A 7,685-nucleotide genomic window follows, 5' to 3' on the forward strand; every position below is an offset into this window, starting at 1 on the left:
GCAGGAAATACCCACTGGACACAGTAACACACGGTGATATCATCTGAACAACACTGACACATGGGGGACGTTCTTTTCTAGTGACCATCATTCTAGTCAGTGCTTTGACACATCACGGGAACAGACAGCAGTTCTAAGCATGCAGATCAATGAACAGGTGAGACGTGGTTTTAACACACTCATCGGGCTGTTGTGAGCTTGTCCTACCTTGACTTGAAATTCCATCTGGATAAATTAATAGGAGAGAAGGATTTGAAAACAAAGAGACTGAAAGAACGGAGAAATGGAATAGATATGTACAAACATACGTGAACACGCACAGGCACAGAAAGGCAGATATGACAGCTGGACTAATATAGAACGATAGGAAGTGGGTAAGACAGACAGACACTGAGACAGACACGCACGCAACCACGTTCACGCACGCACACACGAAGGGACACTGTGCATGGCTAGAAGCAAAAGGAAAGCACAGAGTACATGAAACTGACTCATACTCACCTTACAACAATTAAAATGAATTTTTAAAATGTAGCTGAGAACGGTGGTCTAAACCAAGAACATTTTAAAGCAAGACATGCAATAATGATTGTGCGCGCAGCATGTCATCTGAAATATAAAACGTCACTTCAAGGAACTGTTTCGTTTTACAAGCCTAGAATGAATTAGCTTCCGTAACGTCTATTTTTGGTTTTGTTTGTTTGTTGGGCGTATGTCTGCGTACCATCTCTGTTTCTTTATACTATATGTTTGTTTTGGTGTTTCTGTGTATATTTTGTGTGTGTTTGTTGTTGTTACCAAAGAAGGAAAGTTGTTCGGACAGCGTAACGTGATATTAGTCAAAATGATGTCTCAAGAAGGAACACCTTTCATCTGGTTTTCTGTTCATTATTGTAATCAAAATAAGGGCCAAGTCAAGCAGACAAAACACTAGCGTTGGAGAGTGTGTGTGTGTGTGTGTGTGTGTGTGTGTGTGTGTGTTTGTGCGTGCTGGTGTGTGTGTGCCGGTGTGTGTGTGCATGTGTGTGTGTGTGTGTGTGTATGTGTGTGTGCGTGTGTCACAGTGTGTATGCGTACGTCAGTGTGCTTGTATGTGTGTGTATGTCTGTGTGTATGTCTGCGTGTTTGTGTGTGTGTGTGTTTTTGTTCGTGTGTGTTTGTGTGTGGTCTATGCATTTGTGTGTGCGTGTGTGTGTGCGTGCCTGTGTCAGTTTATGTTTACGTGTGAGTATGTGCTTGTATGTATGTGAGTGTCGCGTTTTGGTAGCGTGCATGCCGCGTGAGTGTATGTGCGAGCGGTTGTGTGTGCGTTCACGAGTATTTTTCTCCGTGGTTTCTTCTGTGTCCATCTTATTATCTTGATGATCGTGGTGTTCCATTGTCAGTTGTTCGACGAGGTTAAATACAAAGCACAGGGTTCCCTCATGGTATGACACAGCAAACATGGTAACATAAGTTGCATAATCTCTGTGCCTGTTGCGACTTGGACGAGTGAGTTATTGTCCGCCCCGCTCTGGTTTATTCTTTCAGACAAACCTGTTTGTTTGCGTGTGGACGTATTAGTTTGCGCATAAAAGGCCTGCATCTGCATTCATCAGTGCTCTCAAGGTAAAAAATTAAAATTAAACAAGTCGCGTAAGGCGAAAATACAATATTTAGTCAAGTAGCTGTCGAACTCACAGAATGAAACTGAACGCAATGCCATTTTTCAGCAAGACCGTATACTCGTAGCATCGTCAGTCCACCGCTCATGGCAAAGGCAGTGAAATTGACAAGAAGAGCGGGGTAGTAGTTGCGCTAAGAAGGATAGCACGCTTTTCTGTACCTCTCTTTGTTTTAACTTTCTGAGCGTGTTTTTAATCCAAACATATCATATCTATATGTTTTTGGAATCAAGAACCGACAAGGAATAAGATGAAAGTGTTTTTAAATTGATTTGGACAATTTAATTTTGATAATAATTTTTATATATTTAATTTTCAGAGCTTGTTTTTAATCCGAATATAACATATTTATATGTTTTTGGAATCAGCAAATGATGGAGAATAAGATAAACGTAAATTGGGATCGTTTTATAAATTTTTATTTTTTTTTACAATTTTCAGATTTTTAATGACCAAAGTCATTAATTAATTTTTAAGCCACCAAGCTGAAATGCAATACCGAAGTCTGGGCTTCGTCGAAGATTACTTGACCAAAATTTCAACCAATTTGGTTGAAAAATGAGGGCGTGACAGTGCCGCCTCAACTTTCACGAAAAGCCGGATATGACGTCATCAAAGACATTTATCAAAAAAATGAAAAAAACGTTCGGGGATTTCATACCCAGGAACTGTCATGTCAAATTTCATAAAGATCGGTCCAGTAGTTTAGTCTGAATCGCTCTACACACACACACAGACACACACACACACGCACACACACACGCACATACACCACGACCCTCGTTTCGATTCCCCCTCGATGTTAAAATATTTAGTCAAAACTTGACTAAATATAAAAAAGAGAGAAAAAAGGAATGAGACAATTGCAGCATTTAGCCAACCTTTATTGATCTCACGTCACCCAAACACTGACATTGCAGCAAACGCTATGCACACAATGGAACAAAGATTAGGAGAATGGTAATGCTGATGTCAGCTTATGGCACAGGACTGGTAGCTGCAGCTTTTTGACTTATTGCATGCTCATCATGCGGGTTTGTGTGTGCGTGTGTGTGTGCGTGCCTGTGTATGTTTACGTGTGAGTATGTGCTTGTATGTATGTGAGTGTCGCGTTTTGGTAGCGTGCATGCCGCGTGAGTGTATGTGCGAGCGGTTGTACAATCATAGCAGTACTACAATCATTCAATCAATCAATGTTGTTATTTTAAGTTACCAGTCATGTTCATAGAACATGTTATTAATATGTGATTATTTTGTGTATTGTAATTCGTAGTTTGATATTGTGAAGCGCGGAGAGCACAGAAGTATTCTGTTGTTCGTGCTATATAAGTGTTCATTATCATCCTTGTCACGTTATTATTACGACAGTCGCATCAGTCGGAGCAAGCTTCTGATCCAAATTGTTTATTGATGTAATGCTGCAGCTGTTGGTTATGCAGTCAAACCTGTCTGTGGCGACCAGCCAAAGGACCGACCAAAAGTGGTCGTTATTGACAGGTGGTCGCTATGGAAAGATGAATTATGTAGAGTAAAACATTCTCATCGGGTATCCGTAATCGGCAGGTGGTCGTTTTCGAGAGTGGGTCGCCAGGGCATGTTCGATATAATAAGGCAAATACCTATGTATGCAGCGGTTCCACCAGCCTCTATCTTTTTTGTAAAACTGAGATTTTCTTTGGAGGCGGTTGCAGCTACAATGGCCAACTTGCATAGTTGCATAGTTGTAATATGCAAATCAGATCACGTGTTTAACGCCCCATATTCGGACGGCCACCAGGAGCGGGAGGACCACCAGGAGAAGACACTGAAAACAAATAAAATCACTCAATCAATTAATCACTCAATCAATCAATCACTCCCTCACTCACTCCCTCACTCACTCACTCACTCACTCACTCACTCACTCACTCACTCACTCACTCACTCACTCACTCACTCACTCACTCACTCACGCACTCGCTCATTCACTCACTCACTCACTCACTCACTCAATCAATCATTCACCCACGCCATCACTCACTCACTTACTCACTCAATCATTCACTCACTCAATCACTCACTCACTCACTCAAACACTCACTCAACCATTCACCCACTCAATCAATCAGTCACATCCATCCATCCATCCATCCATATATCAATCAATCAATCAATCAATCAATCAATCAATCAATCGGTCCGCCAGTCTGTCAGTGAGTCAGTAAGTCAGTAAGGCAGTCAGTCAGTCAGTCAGTCAGTTACTCATCAACCAACCAACAAACCAATTGGCCAGTCAGTCACGCAGGCAGTCAATCACTTAATAAATCAACCAATAAAAAAAACCCCAGTCAAACCGATGACTAATAAACAAACCTAAATAGATAAGTAAATGAGGAACTGACGGTCTTTTAGTGCTTATCCCTTTGACAGACTATCAGACGGAGGCAGTAACAGAGTGTGCATTCAATAGTGACCACCAAGAAATGGCATGCTTTGATTTTTAACTCCGATTGCTTACATCCCTTCGTTTTCGTTCAAAGTAGCATGTACATCGCCACGGATTTTCGAGGGTTTTATAAGAGATAAGAGCATACTTCAACTTGAACACATACCGAAATTAAACAACCTGGTTACTTTCTATGCGGATGGACGCATTTTTTTTTTGGAATGCATTTCGTCATTCAAACCATGCAGTATCAACATGCCAAATTAATTAAGTAACAAGTCGCGTAAGGCGAAAATACAATATTTAGTCAAGTAGCTGTCGAACTCACAGAATGAAACTGAACGCAACGCAACGCAGCAAGACCGTATACTCGTAGCATCGTCACTCCACCGCCCGTGGCAAAGGCAGTGCCCGTGGAATTGACAAGAAGAGCGGGATATTCGTTGCGCTGAGAAGGATAGCACGCTTTTCTGTACCTCTCTTCGTTTTAACTTTCTGAGCGTGTTTTTAATCCAAACATATCATATCTATATGTTTTTGGAATCAGGAACCGACAAGGAATAAGATGAAAGTGTTTTTAAAACGATTTGGAAAAAAAAAAATTGATAATAATTTTTATATATTTAATTTTCAGAGCTTGTTTTTAATCCGAATATAACATATTTATATGTTTTTGGAATCAGCAAATGATGGAGAATAAGATAAATGTAAATTTGGATCGTTTTATAAATTTTTATTTTTTTTTACAATTTTCCGATTTTTAATGACCAAAGTCATTAATTAATTTTTAAGCCACCAAGCTGAAATGCAATACCGAACCCCGGGCTTCGTCGAACATTACTTGACCAAAATTTCAACCAATTTGGTTGAAAAATGAGGGCGTGACAGTGCCGCCTCAACTTTCACGAAAAGCCGGATATGACGTCATCAAAGACATTTATCAAAAAAATGAAAAAAACGTTCGGGGATTTCATACCCAGGAACTCTCATGTCAAATTTCATAAAGATCGGTCCAGTAGTTTAGTCTGAATCGCTCTACACACACACACACACACACACACACACACACACACGCACAGACAGACAGACAGACACACATACACCATACCCTCGTTTCGATTCCCCCTCGATGTTAAAATATTTAGTCAAAACTTGACTAAATATAAAAAGATGCCAACTTTACACAGAACGTAGCGAGAATGTAGAACTTAATTACGAGGAATAATAATTCTCCGTGCACAACCCCCTGATTCCCCGGCCATCGACGGCCTGATGACGCGGAACATTGAGACAATCTCAGCTATGTAGTCTCTGTCAGTCGATCAGCACTTTCCAGGAACCTAGAGTATGTAAAACGGGTTTTCCGTACAAAACAAAAACAACAAAAGACGAAGCCTTCAAGGCTCACGTAAGAAATCGACAAACAGTAACACAAACTCAATCACTCCGTCACACATACACACACATAGTAAGCATAGGTGACACGGTGCAAGAGTGCGAGACAGACACTAGATCTAGCCTACTTACGGGGACACGACTGCCAGATGGCCAGATCGACACTGCGCTTTCGACAGCGCTTCCTCGCGCAGACACTGGAAACACGCTGTGCAGATTAACCTGTAAGAAATCTCCTTTGGCATCTTCTTTATCTATTTTTCTGGAGCTACGAAACCGAACAATGTGAAATCATCTTCTCCGAATCGGCGAACTGCAGCTCGGTGATAACTGTATCTATACCACAATCCTTCACGCGATCTGACCTAACCTTGACCCCTGACCTGGTCTACATACCACACACGACACAAACCAGTCAGCTGTTTTTACCCCCCCCCCCCCAAAAAAAAAAAAAACCCCACCGCCCGTTTTCTTTGGATACACACTTTAACTACATACGTGCCGACGAAATGTTGATAATTGCTTCAATACTTTGAAGCTGTTGCTTGAATAATAACCAGGTAAAATTAGTATTTCGGTGATCAGTCAAATGTTAAAGCTTCTACCACAGACATACATACATACGCACGCACGCACGCACAGACAGACAAAAGTTAGCATCGCATAGGCCACACTTACGTGAGCTAAAAACAAACAAAAAACAGTCATATTCACAATCATGTGAGCACCTTGTTGATTTTGAATCAACATTTTTTTTCAGATTATATTTGACTTACCAGGAGGAGGGCAGGCAGGGACGGCACAGTCGTCGGACTTGAGTCCCGGGTCCGTGGTGTAACACCAGGGGATGGTCCTGTCGGGGTAGATACGGCAGTAGTTGTTGTCCAGGTCTAGCTGGATAGGACTGAGAGTGGGATAGCAAATTATATCTGATAGTAAAATATATTGATGAATATTGCAGTTTTTGAGTTTGTGAGTTGAGTGATTTATTGCTTTGTTGGTTGATTAGTGTGTTGCAGTGCTGGTTCGTTCGTTGAGTGTTGTTGTTGTTGTTGTTGTTGTTGTTGTTGTAGTAGCAGTTGTTGTATTTGATGTATGGATTGGACTGTTTGGTTGGTCGTGTGTTATGTACGGGTACATTTCAATACACGGTGGGTTTTGTGGTCCAATTATGGGTGCAAACAGGTTTGTTCTGTTTTGGCCCGTCACACGCAATCATTGACACAGTAAGCGTGCAACTGTTGAAGCTGGATGATGAAGTTGTGGTCATGCACAATCAACAAAACACACAAAAGGATCACTCAATAAAAGACATACAAACGTTCAAGCTTGGTGACGAAATCCAGGTCACGCGTGTGGGGCGTGTCGACATCCCATTTCTGGCACGTGACGCCGTGCTTCGTCACAGACACCTGACCAGTGTACCAGTTATGTCCCAAATTCCGGTCGTGGTAGTAACAGCCTGTCTCTGTCAACAGAGAAGTATATTTTTTTTATTCTGATTGACACGTGGGGGTTGTGATTGGATATTCTAACACAGCCCTATTTTGGCTATCGGTCCATATGTCAACGGAAATCGTACAACATTCAGTATAGTTACAAACAACAAAACTACACACGGTTCCGGTTCAACTCGAACAGACGCTCCTTCCACCTTGATCATATAATCGAAAACATGCAATTTTTGTTTCCCCCGCCGAAACATGGCATTGTAATAGAATGTATGTCCTTGAACACAGACAAATCTCCCAACTGACAAAGTGTCGAGCGCAAGGGACGTCACTGCTTTGCCAAGTATGTGAAACGAACGTGTGCGTGTTAACCTCATTAATAAAAGTCCTTTTGGTAATCGTGAACTTTAGTGTGTTAAATTCATATCTCAGAATCCAGTGGCAATCTTTACTTAATTTTAATACAGGTCCCTGTAATCAAGCCAAAGAACATTTTTGTGAAATGCATTGACGGATTGAGCTCCAAACTTAAGCATAATTAATTCATTCGGTTGTTTAGTCGACGAAAATGACCCGAGAACTTGTTCACGTTGTCATCCAAGGGACATCACTAAGGCAACAGGAGTTGCCTCCCCTGTCGCCGCTTAGGATAATTCCTTCTTTGACGCATGCAAACGAAATGCATTCGTACAGTTCATCGGAGTTCATTCCGTGACTTCAAAGGGATCTAAAATTACTTGTTCTGCTTTA

At 41.4% G+C, this 7,685-nt stretch overlaps 1 long non-coding RNA gene across 1 annotated transcript; it reads right to left on the reverse strand.

Annotated features, from left to right (window-relative positions):
- Positions 1 to 2,098: 2,098 nt before the first annotated feature.
- LOC138981907 (uncharacterized) lies at positions 2,099 to 6,384 on the reverse strand. The gene is made up of 2 exons (XR_011460733.1): positions 6,261 to 6,384; positions 2,099 to 3,468 (listed from the first exon to the last, which is right to left on the reverse strand). It is a non-coding gene; the product is annotated as an uncharacterized lncRNA (long non-coding RNA).
- Positions 6,385 to 7,685: the final 1,301 nt, after the last annotated feature.

The sequence above is a fragment of the Littorina saxatilis genome, linkage group LG1, assembly GCF_037325665.1.
Source record: "Littorina saxatilis isolate snail1 linkage group LG1, US_GU_Lsax_2.0, whole genome shotgun sequence".
Classification (NCBI taxonomy): domain Eukaryota; kingdom Metazoa; phylum Mollusca; class Gastropoda; order Littorinimorpha; family Littorinidae; genus Littorina; species Littorina saxatilis.